The 23021-nt window shown below is 48.7% G+C and overlaps 1 protein-coding gene across 4 annotated transcripts in view; it reads left to right on the top strand.

Annotated features, from left to right (window-relative positions):
• Positions 1-23021, top strand: part of CRB1 (crumbs cell polarity complex component 1) — an 828623-nt gene that overhangs the window by 253075 nt on the left and 552527 nt on the right. The gene's annotated exons all lie outside the window — the stretch shown is intronic.

Raw genomic sequence — 23021 nt, 5'->3', positions numbered from 1 at the left:
TAAGAATCAAGCGAGCATTTTATGATGCTGGTCAACCTTGATAATTGTATGTTCACTGAGATTATTCAGCATTCATTTGTCTACTTTTTGGGCCATATGCATGAACACATTTTCCCATAGAAACAGAATGGGCAAAACCCTTTGATGCATCTGGTCCTTTGTTTGGTTTAGAAAGTTTAAAGCGTACAATATCATTGCATTGAAGTTAATAAACAAAGCATACATACATACCAGTATGATTCAGACAGCGTAGTTATGGTGAAGTCAGATTTTCCATAGGACAGGCATTTATTAGTTCCCTAATAACTTTAGTGCTGTTTGACAAATCTGCACAAAACTTTACATGCTCCTCCACGTTGGCTCCTCCATGGAAAATTTGGAGCTGATCTATCATTGATGGGGACACAGAAATGGAGGGGTCAGGGGCAAAAGTGCGATTTCTCATTTTGAATCCCATAGGAAAGAAAGTTTGCAGTGCGAAACAGAAAAATATGGATAAACAGCAGTGGTTTAGCTAGCCCATGTGCCACCCGTTGTGGTCCCTGCGTTTGCCACCCGCAACGGCATGTAAGAAAGGGGGTGGTGATGCTTCCTAAGGCGGATAGAGACGATCAACTTCCAGGGTCATGCAGGCCCATTTCCCTACTTAACCTCGACATGAAGATCCTCAGCGGGGTCAATGCCGCGCGTTTGCAACCCTACTTACGAGGGCTCATCCACTCGGGTCAGGCAGGTTTTATCCCTCAGCGTAGCACGGCCATGAACCTCAGACACATGTCTCATGTCTGGCACTCATCCATGCTCCAGCAGAAAGACTGTGCGTTAGTACTTCTCGACATCGAACAAGCGTTCAACTCTGTGGGGTTGTCCTATCTCTGGGAGGTTTTGCGGGCAATGGGTGTCGGAGGTCGGTATTTACAGTGGGTACAGTTGCTGTACTCGGCGGTGTGTGCTAGGATTAGAGTGGGGCGGTTGGTATTTTGGGCCTTCCGGTAGCATAGGGGTGCCCACTATCATCATTACTGTTCGCTGTGGCGATAGAGCCCGTGGCGGTGGACCTCCGAACGAGGATGGCACCCTTTGGGATCAGGGTGGGTGACTCTAACCACGTGGTGTCCATGTATGCGGACAACACCCTGGTATACGTCAAGGACCCGGGAATGGCAGTGCCGGTGCTGTTGCATGCTTCGGAGGGGTCCGGGAGTGTGTCAGGCTTGCGGATCAACCAGGGGAAATCCAAGTTGGTTCCGTTGGGATGATTGGCCCTACGCCTGGACAAGGACTTACCAGGGGTGGGTCTTCCATGTGTCTGGTCCGCATGGCGATATATGGGGGTGTGGCTGGCAGATTCTGCAGTGCACTCTCTGGCGCATAATATCGGCAGGGTGGTGGAGGGTGTGAGAGGCTCGGTATGCTTTTGGCAGGAGCTGCCATTATCCCTTATGGGGAGGATAGCGCTGATGAAAATGGTGGTTCTGCCCCTGATCCTTTTTTGTTGAATTAGACAAGCTTCTCGTTGACTTGTTATGTGGGTCCAAACGCAAGCGCAAGCGTGTCAGTTTGGCCACTCTGCAACGGACATGGAAGGTTGGGGGGTTAGAGGTCCCTTGCTTGGAATATTACTACATCGCAGCGCAGCTCCAGCATGCAGTGCACTGGTTAGAGGGGGACGACAACTGGGAAAAGACTCTGCCGGTGAAAGGGAGCTACCTTAATTACTGATGATGGGGACAGGGGTGCCTCGGACATGCCCCTATATAGTGCGACATGTGGCGGTGTTGTGGGAAGTGACTGTCTGGAAGGTGCTAAAGAGGGCTCTGTACGCGCCGGACATGCCCCTGTGAGTGGTCCAGCCATTTGGGCAGATTGCCACATCAACGTCGGTGTGGAAATGGCGGGAGGGGGGCTGTCTGACCATGGGCGACCTATATGATAACGTGCGCTACATCACACATGAACAGGCTCGGGATATGTTCGAGTTGGGTCCAGGGCAATTCTTACAATACGAAAAGATTGCACAGGTGGCGAGGGACCTTTGGCCTGTGTTCCCGGATGAACCTGTGGTCTCCCGGACACTACAGACTCTGTTAATAATGGCTAAAGGCAGGAGGTTAATTTTGCATTTATACCGGGCGATCCGAGATGATCATGTAAATGGGGAGTTGCCGATTCACGGAAAGTGGGAGGCGCTGACTGGGGACAATATTAGCGATGGGGACTGGTCAAGCAAGATCCATGATGGGGTCAAACAGGTGAGTGCAAACGCGCAGTTGAAATTATTTCAATTTAATTATGTGCACCAAACTTACTTGACCACAAAGGTGTTACACAGGATCTACCTGGAACGGTCGGGCAGTGTCCCCCGGTGTGGAGAAGCGGAGGCTGAGTTCCTACACATGGCTTGGACATGCCCTGAGCTGCAGAGATACTGGGCGACAGTTCTCGAGGTACTGAGGGGAGCGACAGGTTGGAAGATAGCAGGAGAGATCCGGGTGGTACTGTTGGGATTGTTGCCGCGGTCCAAGAAGAAAAATCTCAGTCGAAAGCTAGTCCTGTTGGGGTTGGTGCTTGCAAAGAGGCGGAATGCCATATCATGGATGGGCCACCGTTCGCCCAGTGTGTTACAGTGGGTGCGGGATGTGCAGGAGTGTGAGACTGTTGAGGTGATTAGAATGCAGCGGACCAGAAGGGATGAGAAGTTAGAAGAAAACGTCCAGGCCTGGAGGGTTATGATGGCAGAGCTGGTAACCGCAGGTACGAACGGAACAGGTAGCGACATAACAGGGGGGAGCGTACACTCAGAACGGGAGTCGGGAAGTGGCGAAGGGTTGAGAGATGCTGGGTAGTATGGTTATACCAGAAGGGGCAAAAGGCACGGAGAGATTCGGCCCGTAAGGGTACGCTATAAAAGGTTTTTTCACCAGACATGGATGGGGAGCTGGGGGGGAGTTAAGTTGGGGGAAGGGGGGTGGTATGGAAAACAGGGTAATTGATCTGTAGCACAGAAGCCTAGGGTTGTTCATAACTGAGGCATTATACAGAAGATGCATACAAGGAAAAAAGAAAAAGTTTGTATACTACCGCTGCTGTATGTGGGTTACGATCTGCGAGATCTGTAAGATGCCCGAGTAATGTGATATACCTTTGTCTTGGTGCAAGCTGATGGCTGTACAACGTGTATGTTTAAAAGGTTAATAAAGATGTATTTAAAAAAAAAAAAAAAGGAAAAATGCGGGGGGGGGGGGGGGGGGGGGGACATGCGGTGTGCTAGCGATTCCCGGATGACCTCTGGTGAGAGCAGCGGGATTTTGGGAGGGTGCTGGCGATTCCCGCGATGAACGCAGGTAAGGGGGAGAGGTAATGCCCCCAAAAACTCATGCCCCCACCCCCTTCTTGCTATGCCACTGATGAACAGAATTACACCAACTCTGGCACAAAATTAGAATTTTATAAGCTTACTTTTCATGATTTGGTCTAAATCTGTTCACCTGTTTTTGAGAATTTGGCGCTTAAAGGGGGCTCAGGTTGGGCATGAAGTGGTTAATACTCAGGACTTATTAGAGATACCTGAAGCATTAATTCATGGGAGTTCTGTGGTACCAATGCCGCGGTTACAAAACATAAAATATATATATATTGGAGCCTGAGTGGTCCACAGAGCTTTTCTTCCAGTCAGGTAATTTGGTACCACGGTTCCTGAGAAGGAACTGTGGCTGGAGCGTCCTGATTGACTGTCCACAACATCAGGACAAAATGTTGCAGCCGCCATTTCTTGGCTTGGGGAATTTGCGTCTAAGTATTAGAAAAGCATAAGAAGGGCATATATGGCTGAGTAAGCACAACCTGACCCCCGGTCCTTATTGGTGGGCCCATGGGGACACCCCTAGTGAATAAATAAAAATAAAATGTTTTTTCTTGCGGGTTCTGTGGTATTACAGTGGGACCGCCTGTGAAATACTGCGGTATTAATGCGATACTCTCAGTATTGGAAATAAAATTAACAAAACAAATTGCCTGCCCCCGGGTTGGGTTGGGCACCGGTCATGGCTGTAGGCCAGGTTATGGAAACAGTCAAACCCTGCTGTGCAGTGCCAAAGGCCGTGCACAGCCAGGTTGGCCACTCCGTGAGTGCTTGACGCTGTCTCTGCAGTCAGCCCCCACTGTGCATAGGCATCCTGCGACAGGTTGAGCGCAGGGCCTAGTTGATGGCTGAGTGCAGTGGGGGTAAATGCTCATGGCAGTTTGGGTGCGGGACATGGACAAAGGTCATGCACAGCAGGGATTGGCCGTTACATGATTGTTGGGCGTAGCATTAAGTTAGAATATTATTAAAAAAACACATAAATAAACAAAGAAAAAAAGGTTAAAGTGATGTTATACTTATGTGTTAAAATGAGATAAGAACTAACATTTAGTTATGATTTAGCGAACTAACTATAACATGCTCCTCCCTCATGCACTGCTTATCACCTCATATATTGCATCTACCATGACATGTTAAATGACAATGATGACATAACTAATGACATTTCAAATGACATCAGGTGCCATTGCTGATATCATTCATGATACTGCTACTCACATTACTCCATAAATCCTTATATCATTGTGAAAAAGAAAGTTGAGATTAGAGGGCATATAGTCGTGTACAGCATTACTGTATATACATCCATTGGTGCATAGAATGGTGATAGTGTGAGCCTTGGAGCCAAATATGGTAGTGCATAGTGAAAGTTCAATTGTCATAGTTTACCAATCAGCAAAGCTTCTGGTGCATAACAGTACTATTTATCAAACTAGGGAAAGACTGAGCATGAGTTCAAAGGCATGTTTCAAATAGGTTGTGGCTTGAAGCCAAAGCTTGTTATATAAAACTCTGTGAAAAAAGCTACATCTTTCTATTCACAACAAAGTAGCCACCTGTGACTGTCTGGGAATGTATCCATGTTGAATAGCTGTTATACATTGCTATAGACCAATTTTGTGTAAAGTGGACTTTTATATTATATCGATGTTTAGTCCCAGAATTTCAAGGAAGATTTTGAGGCATTGGTGAATAATGCAGAATGTAAGGGCGACTCACTTAGAGATGTTTTAACTCACATTTTACCAAACTGTGGAAGGTTAACGACAGAGATGACTCCTCTGGGGATACTGCTGAGGAAGGGTTCACACTAGGAGGGATGGACGGCTACACCCCCCAGCTGAGGCACTACCCCCACTATGGTTATAGTCCTGTAGGACGTACACCTTTGCAACCCCCCCTTGCCTGGATTCCTGCCTACCAATCACACAATTAAGCCCCCGCACCCGGTTGGCTGCGGCGTGGTCATTTGCACTCGCAGTTTTTGATATCCTGATTTCTTTGCACTAACTAGATTGAGCGATTCCTGAGACAGTTGGATTGTTTTTTTGGTATCCAAGTTTTTATACATTGGCCTCTATGAATTCCCTTTATCGTGCTCTTGAGCGTTGTATGTGAGACCTTGTAGTCTGGAATAGACAGTCGTGACTCTTGAGACACTGAATAAATAGCGGGGTTGGCCAGGTTCTGAAGGGGATATTGCAGGGAAGGGGATGGAACATCGAGCTTTGTGGAATGCACCTATGGTAGTTTACAATGGGTTACCTTGCTTCCGTTGTAAGACCGCCAAGTTATTACTCACTATCCTTGTCCCACATGGGGAGCTACTACCACTGAACCTGCACGGATGCCAACTGTTTGTATAATTCTTGAATCCTAATAGAATGCCAAGATCTTGATGTTTCAGGTATACAGACGTGTCTTCACCTTCATGTAGTGTATATTATAATTGCCAATAAAAATGCGGAAAAAAACAACTATGGAAGGTTGGCCTGGCTGAAAGTGTCTTATCAATTGCTGATGCATGCCTGTCAATCTCTTGATGCAAAATTGTGCCATGAGAAGTGTTTTAACTCACATCAGGCCTGGCTTTAGCGCTCGTGGCGCCCGGTGCAACAGTCTTTTTTTGTCACCCCACCCATAACCTCCTCTCCATGAATTCCCTCACCACCATTCTCCAATAGTGTCCTGTATTTTGTGAACTGATCTGTGTAGGAATAGTTCCGTTCACGAAATACTGAGCTGCAGGGGGTTGCAGAATGACCTGCCTAATTATTATTCGTTGCGCTGGTCGCAATTTGCTACCCCTTTCAATTACTCAAAATCACAGTCAGCAGACCAACATGTGAGTGATTGTATTTAAATATTTTTTAATGCTTTAAAGTAAATAAGATTGCATTTAAAACAAAAAGCTTTCTTTTGTAAAAGGTTACACTGAGAGTTGGAATTGGAACTGGGAACCACTACTTACTCTCCCCGAAACTTTTTTCAAGATTCAAAATGGGGGAAGGCCTCAATTTGGGAGTAGGTAACTTTTCAATGTTTTGCAACCTGATTACAGTTGCAAAATATTGGTACATCGATGTCAGAATCGCTATTTGGAAGGCATGCCCAAAACCTGCCCGTTCCAAATAACCATTTCTGAAACCTTTTCCGAATTACTAGTTGGGTTTATAAGATTTGAAGAAGGGTTTTAGAGTTTGCAAATAATCTGATTTACCAAATCCGGAGTGGAGGATTGGGTTGTTTTGGGAGGCAATATGAACACTAGAGACCTCTCTGTACATGAGGTCCAAAGTCATCATCAGATATTTCACAAACTACACAGAACCCTTGCCTGTAAATCAAGGTTATTGGATGTGTTGGTCTAATGGAAGCAAATTAAGATGGCAATTCCCAGAATTATTAGGTTGTCCAAAAACCTAGACTTGTCATTTGGAGCGCAGCAGAAACCATAATTAGCAGAATTCTGAAATGTTCTTATTCCATGCTACATTAGCTCATTTAATATGTATGTTTTTGCATTCTTGAACTTGTATTACTGAATATATAATAGAATAAAAGGCAGAAAGTGACCTAATGTAAAGAAAAACATGGACTGAATCCGCTAGTCTCGCTGAAATTGGGAAATGTGATCACTGTTATGAGCGGTCGAGTGTATGACGCAAAAGGAAAATCGAAACAGACTTTGCTTCCACAATGGCACCAGCTGCCTGAAAATGTCCATCTCAACTAGTGAAATTAAACATCACAGTGTGGACACTCTGTAGATGAGACGCTGAAAGGACGACAATGCGCTACTCTCGTGTCACTTTCACATATGCATTTCAGCAAACAACTCGGCATTCTGTGGCCCAGCAGCTGCGTCACTCAGTTGATACCCTTTATATGCGCCACTAATGGCAGCTGGCATGGCTTGCGGGTGCGGGGTCGCGCGGGGGTCAATAATTTAAATAAATAAATAAATAAAACCTATTTTTCTCCCGGCCCAAGTCCCGCGTCTTCATTGCTCCTGCATTCCTGCCTCTGGCAGGAACAGGAAGCAGGCAGCCTCCCTCCCCTACCCATAGCCAATCACAATGCTCCAGTGGAGCGTTGTGATTGGTCGGACGCCGCCCAGCCAGGGGCTGTAGGGGAAGGTATGTTCTCCATGTAGGCTGCAATGCAGCCTGCATGGAGAAGTGCAGAGTGTGCATGATTGGTTTGGTCGGCCCAAGGGCCTCCGCCTGCCCGCAATGCAGAAAGAAACATAAAATAGTAGTAACCAAAAGTTATTACCATTTTATGTTTTGGCTTTCTCGTACTGCGAGAAAGCAGTGAGGTTGGCGCTCCTCTGCCCCAGTGGAGGAGCCGCCTGTGTGCTACACCAATTTAACCAAAATGCCTCACCAAAGCACAGCCGCTGACAATGGGAATACCCCTGGTAGCATTTGTGTGCGACAATGATCGTTGCTGCCCTGTCTTACTTGAAGGAAATCTCAATGCCGAAACGTAGTCGTTCCAAGAAATCTCAACACTGGCACAAAGGGTCCATGTCAACAGCTCGTCACTCGCTCATCGCCAAAAAGATTTGGTGGCTGAAGGACGCAGGAGACCAAAGATAAGTTTCACGTGGTATTTATCTGGGACTGGATGAAGACGAGCAGCTGGTAGCACACACAGGGCCGGACTGGGAACCGAAACTGGCCCTGGCAAACTGCTCAGCCAGTCCTCCTGGAGGGCAGGGGGGTGCCGCCAAGCTGTTTTCTCGGCCGATTTTGTTACAGGGGGCGGATATTGCCGGCCCCCGGTAACAAAAACGGCCCCCCAGGGGCCCAAAACCGTCCCCAGTCCTTGTGCCGAGGTGGGGGGAGGGAATATATGCCTCCCCCACCCCTCCCGGCGGGCTCTGTCGCACCAGCCACGCCATCGCGACTTGTCATCTCTCATCGTGCACGTTTTGACCCCTGGGACCGGGCTGCTGGAGCGCCGAAAGAGATTGCTGGTGAGTCATCCAGGTTACAGCCACCCCCCTCCTTCCGGTTGATACCAAATATCACTGGCGCCGTAGGTGGCCTTGGAGGGTGCGGGCTCTGGAAGGCCGAACAGCTGGCGAGCTGTGGCCTGGCACTCCGGTTGGGGGTCGTGGGCTTTTGCCGTTAGGAGCTCTCGTCACGGCACTCCCCAGTCCCCTGCTAGGTTTTGGGCTGTGCGACTGACCTGGTGCTGTCTCTCGGTCCGACCCAAAGCAGCCCAGGCGGATGCACATTTGGGGCTCGGGCAAAAGCCGGCCGGTGCACATCAGGGTAGGGTGACAATCAGCCCCCGGTGCGGAGTAGCGGGGAAACAGCTTGCACGCACTTGCGGCGGGAGTGGCATAATTTGCTTGGTCAACGCAAGGGCTGTACGGTACCCCAGGAAACATGGAATGGTCCGAGCGAGTAGCGCTGCCATGGGGGAGGAGGCGTGGTCATCAGGGCGTAGCGGGACCCAGAGGGATATGTGCGGGGTGGGGTATGCTGCTCAACCTGGTCACCATGTCCCCGGGGAGAGGGCATAGCCTCGCAGCCAGGGCTGCTGACCGTAGGCATTGAGGAACCTGGCCAAGCCTCGGCGATCGCTACATGCTCTGTTGCTGGTTATATCACTCCCTTCCTGTGCCCTGTGCTGTCCCGGGGTATGATATGATTTGTAGGCACTGCCCAGTTCCACCGCGTGGGGAGGCCCGCGTAGCGACCATCCCCCCTCCACATGGTGAATGTTACCAGGGGGCGGCCGGCAGCGAGCGTACTTGAGCGTGTGGGAGCAACTTATCGCTGGAACACTCTTTGCTGAGTGGCCATGCGCTATCAAATCTGGTTCATTCATTCATTCATTCATCAGCTTGCGCGGGCGGTGAGCGGGCCGCCATTCTTTGCCCCCACCTCCCTGCCCCAGGCCGGGAGGGAAGGCTCAGCAAATTCAGGACCGCTTCCTGCACGCAGTCATCCCCCCCCCCCCGTTGGGTTGGAGCCCTATCACATGGAGCGCTGTGAGGTCCTCTGACCGGGAGAAGGCCCGTGCCCAAGGATAGAGGCCAGATAGTACATGGATCCCCAGCATGAACCTGCGCTCAGCTGGCATCACAATAGGTTCCTGCCTAGGGAGATACCCGATTTAGGATGCACTGGCATGTCCCAGCCGTGTGCTGTGCTACTGTGCCCGGGTGATTTGTTTGTGGTTTGTTGCGGGGGGTGGTTCCCCCGCCACGTGACGGGGCCTGTGGTGGCAATGATGGGTCTGGGGTGAGGCGGCCCCCTGCAAGTAGCGAGAACACCGGGACCTTGGCCCGCGGGGGCCGGTTAAAATGGGCACATTTGTGCAGTGTCCGCGTGGGGCCGTTTAAAATCGACATTTTGTGCAGTGACTAAGGGCGCGTTCCGGGCCTGGGCCCGCATGGGCCTGTTGCTGCGTTGTGGAGGGGCCTCGCCGGGATAGCGAGATATGCAGGGGAGGGCGGGAGCGTCACAGCCCTTCCCCATCCGCTGCCGAACATTCCCGGTGGCTCGTACTGAACATAGAAGTACTTGAGAAAGGAAACGTAAAGGACAAGATACTAAGTATCACATGTATTGCTAAAAGTCTGCCGACTGCCGCCTAAGCACGCAGAGCCTGTAGACATGGATGTGGCTGCCCCGCTCTGATCACGCAATCACCCAGAGTACTACCTGCAATCATTTAGACACAACCCCCATTGGGGGTTAAATGGAAACACCGGCGGTCACCCCCACCCCCATGGGCAAATATTATTGCTTACCTGCTCTCTATCCTGAGCTCGGATGGAAAGTCAGAGAGTGACCCTGACCCTGAAAAAGGGGGAAAGACTTGGGCGCTGACTGCAGGAGCCACACGAGCCGCAGAGGCCACGCCCGTTCCATATAAAGCCAACAGGAAAGACTGAAACCTGTTAGAGGAATGAGAGTTAGCTGGGTAGTGGGGCTGCTGCACCCCGTACCCCTTAGCGTCGCTTACCAGCGAGGCCACTCTTCGATGCGGCACGGGCAGCTGGTTCATTTAGGACAACGAATACATGGACGTGTCTTCTGCATGGCAAAGCACACTATTACCTCTGGGTCGAGTAAATCACGCAATGCTCCAGAAGCTAGGGCATGGTCTGACCTCCACGGTTGCAAGGAGGGGCCTTGGTCCAGGTTACTACAAGTATTCCCCTATATGCCGAGGAGGGTGTGAGCTGGGGAAATGGCATCAACTGTTACACTCTTGCAGGAAGAGCAATGGGGGAGAGAGTGTGGCACAGCGCCATCGTGCTGCTCTGACCCTGGTGCAGGAACAGATGCCATGATCAGTGCCATGATCAGAGGGGCACCCCCTTCTCACATGAATCACGTGGCAGGGTGCAGAGGAAAACTGTCTTTTGGCTAGGCTCCCTGATACGAACAACCTATACACCCATGGAGGTAAATTCCTAAAGTTGGACGGTGTAACTCATGATTTTGGTAAGATCATTTTGAACGATCAGGAGCATGTTGCCAGACTAGCATAAATTTGTGAGAGCATTGGACACTAACTGTTAGTGGGCCATGAAGATGAGTGGGCATTGGCCAAAATCAACAAAGTATTTGATGGGGCTGATATTTTAGATATTGGCATCTGTCTGCGTTTGACAAAATACCAATTTACATTAAAATCACTATTGCCTGTTGCCCAAGCCATTCTTACAGCTTTGAGGGCTTGGAATAGGCGGAATTGTCACGCTTGCACGAGTGTCAGGTTTAGTAGTTGTGGTGTTACAATTATTGGCAGCACGGCAGAAGCAAGGTGTGGTGCAAAAGGAAGTGGCCGCCTGACGTGAGTCCTGGCACATAGTGGCACAAGTGTCAGGTTTTCCGTAGAACTGCCTTGCTGCATGTAGCGCGGGCATATGCAGATTCTAGTTTCGCGCAATATTTGGCGTCTCTATGTATGTGTCGCTGTGAACAGCTCTAGGTCAGAACTTATGTGTTTTACTCTGCCTTCAGTTGGCATTGCTGTGCGTCTGCATTGGCGGTACCCGGACAGAGTGCCCTGGGTGGGGCAAAACAGTATATCAGTTTTAGTGGGAATGCCACTTGGGGGCAGTGTTTCTCACTTTGGCTAAACATGAATGAATAATGTCTTCATTCACTAATACCGATAATGGGCATTGCTCCATCCTTCTCAGCAAGGTAGACCAAACCGGTTTGACATGTCCTTTGTCTTTGATGAGCGATTCATTCAATGCTTTTCTTTCAAAGAACTATTCTCCCCAATTTTTAATTCAGTAGTTTGGATGGCGCAGAGGTCTCAAATCCATCAATATTTCTTTGACGATCTGGTGACTCGCATTTAGGGGATGTCCATGGTTCTTTGCGTGGCTAATTAATGTTTCCTGTACACAAAGACACCTGTTGCTTAAACTCATGCTCCTATTGCTTCCGCCTTGGTTTGGTCGTACCATAATGGGGGCCAGTCACTTACGTATAAACTGTCAGTTGGCTACATTAGAAAGATTTTTCTCACATCTGAGATTATCTGAAGCCCCCATAGATGAGACAGACCACTGCCTCCAGGGAGTTGGCTGCCCACTGTAGCAACAGGTGGATAGGGCATGAGTGCATGTGGCACATTTGTTAATGGTGCAGGATAATTATTGTTTTACTCTAGGAAACTGGGATCTCATGCCCAGGTTCTGTCTTTTTTTTTTTTTTTTTGGGCCGTCGGTTACCAGCCCAATTGTGGGAAAGTACATTTTACATTTACTCTGTGCTGTGTTATACTAAGTATAGCAGCTACGGGGTTGCGCTAATAGAGCTATAGGACGGTGGCCCAATTGAGCCAGTGAGTTATGTAATCCCTGTGATGTCATGATGAGGTTTGGTAGCACAGGGTAATAGCGGCAGATGGTACTAAGTCTCTCTTGGATGGACGATACGAAGGGTAATCAAAATAACCTGGTATGGAGTCTCTTCTGTAGTGTGCCACTGTGGGAGTGCGGCTGCCTAGCCACCTAGGGGGTGGGCAGGTGTCAGCCTATGTGTGTACTCCCTCCTCCTGACTAGAGAGGTGGGTTCAGCCAGGCTTAGGTGCATACCCTAGCCAACCAGAAACTCCATTTACAACATTGGTAGAGAATGCCTAGGAGTTGTTTGCAGTCTATTCGCAACCGCCCCACAGGGCGAATGTTTTAGGCCACAAGGTAGTGGGAGTCTGGTGAAGAGGTACGGTCAGGCTAGGATGTCTTGTGCTTTCGCCGCACTGTTGAGTCCCAGTCACGAGCGGATTGTATCAGGGTGAGCTGGATGTGGGTCAGTAAGCACCAAGGCATCAGTAGCACTGAGCGACTTACAGCCAGAGGCGGTATCCGATGCAAGGGGCATCTGTTAGATTAGAGCCCTACTCGGAGGTACCGCCTTAAGTGCTAGGAGGTCTGTTGGCACCGCCTTTCAATGGAAGCCATTGTCTAGCGGGCTGCTCTGAGCAGAGCATTTGCAGGCGTAAGTAACAGTATCAGTTACCAGTTCAAATGTGCATCTTTCACTAATTTACTCAGATAACTGGGACAGGAAGTAAGGCGGGCTGGATAACTCTTGCTTCTACCTGCATTGGCACATCTTTTCAGGAGTGATTGTCAAAGGGATTGCACTTCAGCCAGGTAATGTTAGCACCAATCCACACCAAGCCGATTGTTTAAGGTCACCCTGGGCCGCATTTACACAGCCCAGTAGTAGGCCCTTGTGGTTGTCAGTGCCATGAATTACTAAATTAAACTGAACAGGAGGGGTGCCCTAGGGTTATACCAGCAGAAGTCTGGGGAGAGCTAGACTCCACCCATGGTCACGGGGTAGGTTTAAGGAGTTGGAGTGGCACTCTTATTTGACCAGGGGTTCGATGCTACATGAGGGCATCGCCGCGTTGCGGTCTTAGTACGGCCATTGGGTGGTTCCCAGGGGGCAGCAAGTGTAGGCAAGGCGCTTTCCAAATCTGGCACCAGAACACAAGGTAGTCAGGGCCAACTTGTCTGTTGGGTGACTTGTGTAGGCACCTGTGTAGTTGTCACTCCAAGAAGGGGTGAGTTGTCTCCAATAGTAGGCACAATACATATATGTGTGTGTGACGAGGCGGAGAACGTATCCGAGGCAGCAACGAGTCCATGGAACCCATGTTCAAAAGGCGATCTTGAGCCACCTTCTCTTCCCCTACAGCGGCCAGCGGTACCCTGCACGACGGACGAGTGGTACCCCTATCGTTCACAAGACTGGACACAAGAAACGGAACGAGGTTTCTTTAATTCAGCCTTTCAGCACGACGAGACCCCGCCCCCTGCTGACGTCACGTTGGTGGGTTTTACAAAGACGGCGGAATCCCAGAAGAAGACGGACGGCGTTTCCCTGGAGGCGGAAGGAGAGCTGGAGTGGAGGTGAAAGAAGAACCGTGAGGAGTGGAGAGAAGGAGAGATCGACGCGCTGGAAGAGGAGACGAGTGGAGAAGACCCCAACAAGCCAGGAGGCCAACAACTCCTCGAGCCGCCCCGCCACGTTCCCACGGGAGGAGCGTGGCTCGAACAGGTACGGGGACGGGTAGCGGGCTGGGTGGGAAGAAGGACACCGCCTACGCTCTGAGCACCCATATCGAGCCAGTGGTTGTACATATCGTGTGGTCCGGCAAATCCCCCTGCCCCCACTGAGCACTAACCCCGCTTACACTAAACGGAGCGATAAAAGCACTGGCGCACTCGGTTTCCCTCACTCCCGGCCCCTGTTGTTAGAGTACAGGACGATTGTCCTAATCCTTGGTTTCTTTTTCCTTTCTTCCTGTGCCGTTCCACGTGGGGATCCTTGGTCGACCGCTCCGGAACCACCACGAGAGCCATAAGAAGAGAACGAAGTCCACAGAGTACCAGGCGGTGAAACTACGACCCCCACCCTCTCAGCCTGGAGTCGCCAAGAAGGGGCCAACCGGACTCTCCCTCTTCTATCGCCTCACGAAGGGCAGCCCGACAAAAGAAAGTGTTGTACAAAATAAAACCTTCCTTACACCATCCTGGTCTGGTTGCCAACTCTGTCACCGATACCCCACCACAGTGTGTCTCTGGCCTTACAGCTGTGTGGAGCCTGTATCATTTAGAGGTACGCCCAGGCAAAAATTGTGTACTTAAGGTTCACATGACCAATGCGGTTTGTGGTATCTCCTAGCCTACCCACTGAAGGTGTACTGCAGCTAAACAGGGAACTGGGAATCTTGGTTTCCGTCACTTTGGCAGGTTTAAAGCATCCAGGGTCGGAGATGGACAGTAGGTACTGTGCATCTGTGATCCGACGGCAGTTATGCAAGCGGGGTGCGCTGCGTAAGTTTTAATTGCACGAAAGGGTGAGGTGTCTCCAATAGTGGGCACAAGACATGTATTGTTTCAAACCATCTTTGATACCTTTAAGGTGTTCACCAGGGTTTGTGCAACCGTCTGGTCAACGGGGGAAGTAAGTGCACCCCAGAACCAAGGGTAGGTGACATGCTCCTGCAGTTACGCTCAAATGCCCGCCCAGTTTGCTATGGTAGCCTCGCTGGGTGGTGACGCTGTCAGCCAACATAGTGTGCTGCCGTCCCAAGAAATGGGGAAACAAGGTGTCAAGCACAAAAGGCTACTATGTAACAACATTTGGCACGTCCAGTGATCAACAATGATTATAATCGAACGGAGCAGATAATTTTCCACCGATGGGGTTGCCCAAGGGTGGGAAGTGTGAACGCCACTGCCCCCCTTTTCGGGAATATTCTAGGATGGGGGTAACTAGGACTTAGTCAATCCTTAATGTTAGGCAGCATATCGCAAACATTGCGCACTGTATTAAATCAGTCAGATTCTCTTAGCGGGTATGCCTGGGGGGTTTCACCATAGAGGGAGCTGAGCTGGCGGAATTCCCATAAGGAATAAGGGATGCCTAGCAAGTGCAGGAGGGCATCATTGCTCTATTATTGTAATCAAATGATTAATGCAATAAAGTATTTTTACTACTACTTCCCTTGCTCATTGTCACATACTTCTAGTTATGAACATTCCTGTGCGTCATGATTTAGAAAGCAAAGGGGCTGTACAAAGGTTAAGCATAATCCTCCTCGCCCGAATAGCCAAAGTAGGCAGGCGGGGGTGGGAGCGGTTACCTAGCAAGTGGGCTGCTGTCCCATAAATGGGGGACACAGGGGTTCAGGCACACATGGTGCTAGAAGGATGGCAGCTAGGTGGGATGAGCAAATAGATGGGGCAATGTGAGCCTTGGTGTCTGAGTTCGTCCCGTCCAGAGTTGGCGCAGGGCTAGGTCATGTGAGGCAGTGGAACTTTCCCGCAGGAGGGTGAATAGTTCTTGGCACAGGTTCACAGGCCAGAAGGTTCTTTGGTTTCATCAGACACTAGATGATCCAGGCTAACGTCAAGGGCTATTGTAATATAGATGGGGTTCATCTATCACCAGTAAGGAGGGATCTCTTCCCTTAGATTTGCAGGAGGCCTGGAAATGAGCAGTTGCAAGTGTGAAATGTGCTGTTCTGGTGAGATCAGCAACTACATGGGTCAATGTGAGCTCTGGTGGTCTGAGATGATCCCCCGCAGAGGTGGCATGGAGCTAAGTCACAGGAGGCTGTTGAACATCCCTGTAAGAGGGAACTGTTCATGGCGTAAGTTCGCAGACCAGAGGGTTCTGGGTATCATCAGACACGAGCTGATTCAGGCTAATGTTAAAGGCTACTTTGCTAAAGATGGGGTCCATTGTCACCATTGCCATCCAGGCGTACGCCTAGGTTAGGTTGACAAACATGGGGTGCAATTGTCACAGGTGGGCATGGACACTTTCCACTGGACATGCACGAGGCCCTAGAAAGCAGGTTGCAGGTCAGAAATTAGCTGTTTTGGTGGGGTAGCTCTGGCGGCGACGGGGGCCGCCTCCAGAGCTGTGGAGGAGTTACAAGGTGATCTGGAAGCAGACTGGTACAGTAAGGGTACCTCTGCGCGGCACAGTAGGGGTGCCAGAGCCAAAGACCAGGAGCCTCAGGGCAGGTTCCTGGAAAACCGCGAAGGCGCCCCGTTAGTCCTTCGGGTGGTTGGGGGCCTTACCAACCGGAGGTTTGCCCTGCTACGCTCCGCCCCGAAAAGGGCGTGAGTAATAAGAGACCAACGTGTCACGTGATCCGGAAGAGGATCACCAAAAGGTGTAGCACTGTCTGGGTGTCCCACAGTGCTGGCTCATCAGGTGGGCGGGGGCAGCATAGGTTGGTACAGCTGCCCGTCCTTGGATCACCCGTAAGATAACCCACCATGTTGCATACTTTTGTATGGAATAAACCTGCAGCAATAGTCTCCCAGAACAAAAGTTGTCTTTTGTATTTATTTATTTATTCTTGCATGCTCAGACTGCGGGTGGGGGAAGTTGCCGATAAAGGCACTATGCGGCTTGCGCGGCCCCCGCAGGGGGCCATTCCAGAGGGAGGCCCTTTAGTGCCATTTGGCACCAGCTCACCCCTTTCTAGTGGTTGGGCTCCTGTAGGAGTCCACTCACCAAGGCGCCATAGGGGCGTCACATCCGGTGCGCCGAGGTGGGGGGTGGGTGTATATGCCCCCCGCCCCTCTTGGCGGTCTCTGTCGCACCAGCCAAGCCGGCTCCCATCCCACCTCTTACCCGGCGGACGGGCTGGTGGACAGGGTACTCAGAATGTTTTCTTTTGTGTTGCAGGCAGAGTTACAGGGTGATCTGGAAGCAGACGGGTACAGTAAGGGTACCACTGCGTGGCATGCTCGTAAGGGTACCTCTGCGTGGCATGCTCAGACTGTGGGTGGGGAAGTTGCTGATAATGGCACTATGCCCTGGGGGGGGGCTATGGCCAGTCCGGCCCTGGGCACACAAGTGAAAACCAACTGCCACAGATTCAAAACTATTTTTCATGTGAAACCTTTGCATGATAGTGCCAAGGTTCCACGAGTCTGTGCAGTGAGCGCCAACCATAACATACATAGATACTACACGAGTCTCAAACCATGGCCATCACTGCCCTAGGAAGTCTCCGGTACATTTCGGTAGGGCTCCGCATCCACCAGTAGTTCGACTCACTCCGCCATTTTTATTTTTAGCTGTAATATACATACTCGAAAAAAGGCCATTCTCGTTTTTAATGTGGTCGCTCCAGCAGCAACGGACTGCAGTGGCAATCTATAGTCCCCTTTCTATGTCTATCCCGTTTTCTTTATACGAAAATCTCTCACTTTTGCAATTCATTGGCGCCTTTACAATTGATATAGAAAATGATTCCTGACCATTGGCTTTCAACAAATACAAACACGTACAAAGCAGGGAGAGTTACTCGACATTTGCTCCGAAACCGCAGTGGTCTCACACTAGAGAAACCTAACAGCCCCCAGAAGGTATTGCTGCTTTGTGACATTTTTAATTAGCTCGCGATCACTGAGCAGCGCGCCCAGGGAGCTCGCGACGATGCAGCGATCCTGCTGAGCCGAGGCTTTGTGTCCTCGACACAGACAAAGCCTCTCTCCAAAGGATGACAGCTACGCTTATTAAATTAACTGGAAACACCGTGAAATTGCTTATTCTCTACTACACATTTAATTTGCACAGCTCCCAACAAGTGTGCTCGTAAAATGATAATTTATGGGAAAGACCGGGTCGGGTGAAGATGTTTTGCTGCACAGTGCGCACTGACATTTTAGCGCTCCTTTTCTGACTTCTTAGCCCACCTTTGACTTAAAGCTACCCGCCCCCAAAAATGTCCTAATTGTAGACTTATTTAACATACGAAGTATAAAATATTTGTACATTTCCTCAGTTCGTGATAAGTACAGGCAGGCCACTTTGGTGTACCTTATATGACTGCCCACAAGAAACTTTAACAGTATTGTTTTAATATTGAACACATACTTTTGCAGTCACATATCTTCAGCACTGGCTACAGGCCGCTAGCTCACGCCAAGGGCATAACACAGGGCCCTGCGGCAGAGGAGCCTGAACATTCAGGGGCTCCAGCTCACCAGGCAGCCTCCATTCAGCACAAGGCCAATGAATATTTGTGAGATATCAAAGACTCGGGAGCTCCTCATCACATTCTGCATGGGCCCCCATCGTTTTGCACTATGCCACTGGCTCAGACCACAGACCCTCCATCCTGCCCGTGCCCTTATTTCATTGCAATCTCTCCATCTCAGCCGCTTCACCCGAACCACATGCCATTCCAAGGCAGTCCATCCCAGACCCAGGACTTCCATCCCAGTGCCAAACCTTTGTCTTTCTATCTGACTCCAATTACATTTCTTTACTAAGCCCTGCACCTCAACCCCAGACCCTGAGATGATGTGGGACCATCCCTGGGGCTGCTTAGACCCTTCCGACGCCACATTTCTCTTGCATGATGTACTGTAGACCAGTGTCTAGCATGCAAGGGTCTTGCAGTGGTCCTGAGGAAAGGGCAGAACCCCGCATCCTGACCCTTACCCACGAGAGCTTAAGAGAATAAGCACCATACTTGCATGTGTTTTTCTAGGTATCAAACTCCTGTTGGAAAATGTGATCTGGAAGCTGATTGGAGCATCTTGTATGTATGTATGTGCAAAACGGTTGCAACAGGATTAACGCGACTTCGTAAAAAATAACCACACTACTCTCTCACACTTACAATTCATGATTTCCCATTGTGACAACACATCAATATAAAAAGGGCCACACTGAATGGGGTAAATGGATGCAGCACTTGGTACGGTCACCTTGGACCACTTAGACATTGATTGCCAACCTTCTAATATCTTTAAGGCAGGGCCACTGAAATTATGCGGCAGGTGAGCACCCCACTATGCAGCAGTGTTGACTAAATTATGTGCCATAATGCAGCACATTTTTTGATACTATTACTTCCTTATTTAGTAAATTTTACACCAGGTAATACTGTCCGGGCAAAGATTTCACCTCATTAGTACCGGTTTAACAATCAAATACAGAAAAAGCAACTGAAAGATGACAAGTTAACCTGTGTAAAGGTCCTCCCAATTGCATGCAAACCTATGTTGCCACCTTTTTGGTAAGTTTTGATCCTTTTGAACTAGAAACAATTTTTTTGTTAAAACCTGCATGTTATGCAGCAGATAATGGATTATGTGCAAATGTGACAAATCCATAATTATGTGAAAAAAGCCATGGCCATAATTCCATTTGCCCTGCTTATAGGAGGAACTGCCAAGAAGGAGGGGCAATTAACTTCTCAGTGCCTTTGGAGAAGGAATATCAGATGCTGGACTATTTCACTACTCTATTTTGGTGCACTTCCATACGAGACATTTGCAGGGCGTTACATCGTATCATTAATTGGTTCCCTTCAGCCAATCCAAGTGACCAAAATATTCTGCACAAGCTTAAGAACATCAATAGAGTCTAGGATTAGAGTCTAGGCGGCCTTAGACTAGAGATGGCGAAACATGCAGTCAGAGCCCAAACATTTCTTTTCCTAGAGTGACGGACTAGCTCCTCTTTAGTCCTATTCTACTGTGAAGGAGTAATGTTTGTCCTGTCTTTATTGTCTTCATGAATACCGTCCCCAGAGGTGGACACAACCCTTTTTCACCTCCTCCTCCCCCATCTTTAAGGAGGAGGAGGGGCCATGCTGGTGAGTGAGCACCAATCTTGAGCTAAGAGCTCAGCAGCAACGTCTTTTCTTTCCTAAATATTGTTACTGAAAAAGCAAAGGGTACCAGAATCCCTGAGGTCTTATTTACTAAGAACCACCATGGCTGGTAAACCCCTAGTTCAAGAGTATCTGTATGGCAGCTGGTAAAGCTTGTGGTATTGGCATTTCATAACACTGCTAATGGTATGGCATGGCCATCAGTGCTATGATGCCACTGACTGTATATTGCCACTGGTAGTAAACATCAGCAGTAGAACAGGTCACTTTCTACTTTTCAGCAGATTAGAACCGAGTGGCGAAAATCCCCCCCCGTAAAAGTGGCAGCAGGTCTGTGGCACTATCCTCTTCCCTGTCATTACCTCGTGTGTAATGACCACATCTAGCCTTCACTTCAAGTAGTAGCAGTCAGTCATTGTTCTGGAACTACTAAAGTCCAGTTGAGGGATGGTCATATTTTTGGTGAAATATGTTACCATTTGTAGCTGATGACCTTTCCTTTAACGTTAAGTCATAGGTAATGCATTTACCACCAGCATTAACTTTTTAAAACAGTGCAACATTAACGCTAATCCAGCAGAGTGGTTTTGGCGTCCGCTATTCTCATCTTCTGAAATGGGGTGTGTCCTACTACTAGAGGCATTTCTCATTTACTAGAAGCACTACAATTACTCCCATTTTGGAATTAGATCTGCGGCGTATCCTACTTCTGGAGCCATTTCTCATTTACTAGAAGCCCTACAATTGCTCCCATGTTAGAATTAGATCTGGGGCGTATCCTACTACTAGAGCCATTTCCCATTTACTGGAAGCCCTACAATTACTCCCGTTTTGGAATTAGATCTGGGGCGTATCCCACTACTAGAGCCATTTCCCATTTACTAGAAGCACTACAATTACTCCCATTTTGGAATTAGATCAGCGGCGTATCCTACTTCTGGAGCCATTTCTCATTTACTAGAAGCCCTACAATTGCTCCCATTTTAGAATTAGATCTGGGGCGTATCCTACTACTAGAGCCATTTCCCATTTACTGGAAGCCCTACAATTACTCCCGTTTTGGAATTAGATCTGGGGCGTATCCCACTACTAGAGCCATTTCCCATTTACTGGAAGCACTACAATTACTCCCATTTTGGAATTAGATCTGCGGCGTATCCTACTTTGGAGCCATTTCTCATTTACTAGAAGCCCTACAATTGCTCCCGTTTTGGAATTAGATCTGGGGCGTATCCCACTACTAGAGCCATTTCCCATTTACTGGAAGCACTACAATTACTCCCATTTTGGAATTAGATCTGCGGCGTATCCTACTTCTGGAGCCATTTCTCATTTACTAGAAGGCCTACAATTGCTCCCATTTTAGAATTAGATCTGGGGCGTATCCTACTACTAGAGCCATTTCCCATTTACTGGAAGCACTACAATTACTCCCGTTTTGGAATTAGATCTGCGGCGTATCCTACTTCTGGGGCCATTTCTCATTTACAAGAAGCCCTACAATTACTCCCATTTTGGAATTAGATCTGGCACGTATCCTACTACTAGAGCCATTTCTCATTTACTAGAAGCCCTACAATTACTCCCGTTTTGGAATTAGATCTGGGGCGTATCCTACTACTAGAGCCATTTCCCATTTACTGGAAGCACTACAATTACTCCCGTTTTGGAATTAGATCAGTTATTTTTCGAATGCAGTGCAATGCCGCACGGATCCAAATACCCTAAACCACATTCTACCAAGTAGAGATTGAGGATATGAGTTGGGTGATGCATGAAAGCAAGCATTGGCAAAGCAATTGGTCTCACTTGTAGTAAGCAGGCACTGAGCTATTGAATTTACTAAGCCACAAATGAATAGCCATCTTGGTGTGGATTCTTATTTTTATTATTCCAAAATGGTCACTGGTGTGTTATCATGTATGCGATGCATGGGCTGCCATCTTGTAATGGATTGCTCCCTCTTTCTGACAAAATCCAAGATGTCATTCATGCGTACTGCTAGACCAGTGGTCATTTTTGATGTTTTTTGTATTTCATTGCTAATTTACGCTTCAAAGACTGCCATTTTAGTCAAGTAAACAAAAACAATGTGTGAGAAGCTGTGCAAATCAAGAGAGGAGATTAAACAGGGAGCAGTGCGCAGCTGCCAGACCCTCACAAAAACTATTTAAATAAAAGTGGCGGCCAAAGGATAGGACTGGGCAGAGTAGGACAAGAGCACAGGCGCAAAATACACAACAATAAAAAGGATATTGGGAAATAATCAGATGAGCCGTTTGGTGGGGTGGGGTGTAGTGTGGGGGCTTTAGGAGAGAGAGACAAATGTGATGAGTTAAGCAATGAACTCCCATGAAGCAAGAAGAAAATGCTTCCCTCATTCAATCAGTGGAAGGATACAACTTATTGGATCAGAAACTATGGCAAGCAGGATCAACTCCAGGGGCGGGACAAATACAAGAATAGGGAGGAAAACTAATAAGGAGCAGCAGGGAGATGAAATATACAAGAAAGCCCACAAACAATTGCTCACCCAAAGCCCACTCTAGGAATACATTGGAATATAATGCTCCCTTTTGGGATGCCAAGCAGAACAGATGCATTTCATGCTGGTATCAGAAAAGATCGCTTTGTAAGTCATAGTTATAACTACCTTCTGTTATGGCACCGCTTAGTAATTTTACAAGGGGTATTGTTTGGCTGTTTGGCTATTCTCTACACTTGTGCTCAAATTCATTTGAATGTTGGATAACTACACCATGGCTCCCCACTGGTGAACGCTTGCATTTACTTTTTTAGACAGCCATGGCCCGCCAGGTCTGGTGGCTTAGTGGACTAAGGCATTCTCTGAAGGGGCCTGTGTTTGACCTCATGGCCACAGGTTCAAATCCCTGCGGGTACACCCCAGTCTTTCATCCTTCTGAGGTGGATAAAATGAGTACCATTGAGTTGGGTACCAATAAACATCTGTTATTCAGTGCCAAGATACCATTTG

The sequence above is a fragment of the Triturus cristatus genome, chromosome 4_2, assembly GCF_964204655.1.
Source record: "Triturus cristatus chromosome 4_2, aTriCri1.1, whole genome shotgun sequence".
In the NCBI taxonomy this organism is placed as follows: Eukaryota; Metazoa; Chordata; class Amphibia; order Caudata; family Salamandridae; genus Triturus; species Triturus cristatus.
The sequence above is the reverse complement of the archived record's forward strand: the minus strand, read 5'-3'. Positions and strand labels throughout refer to the sequence as shown.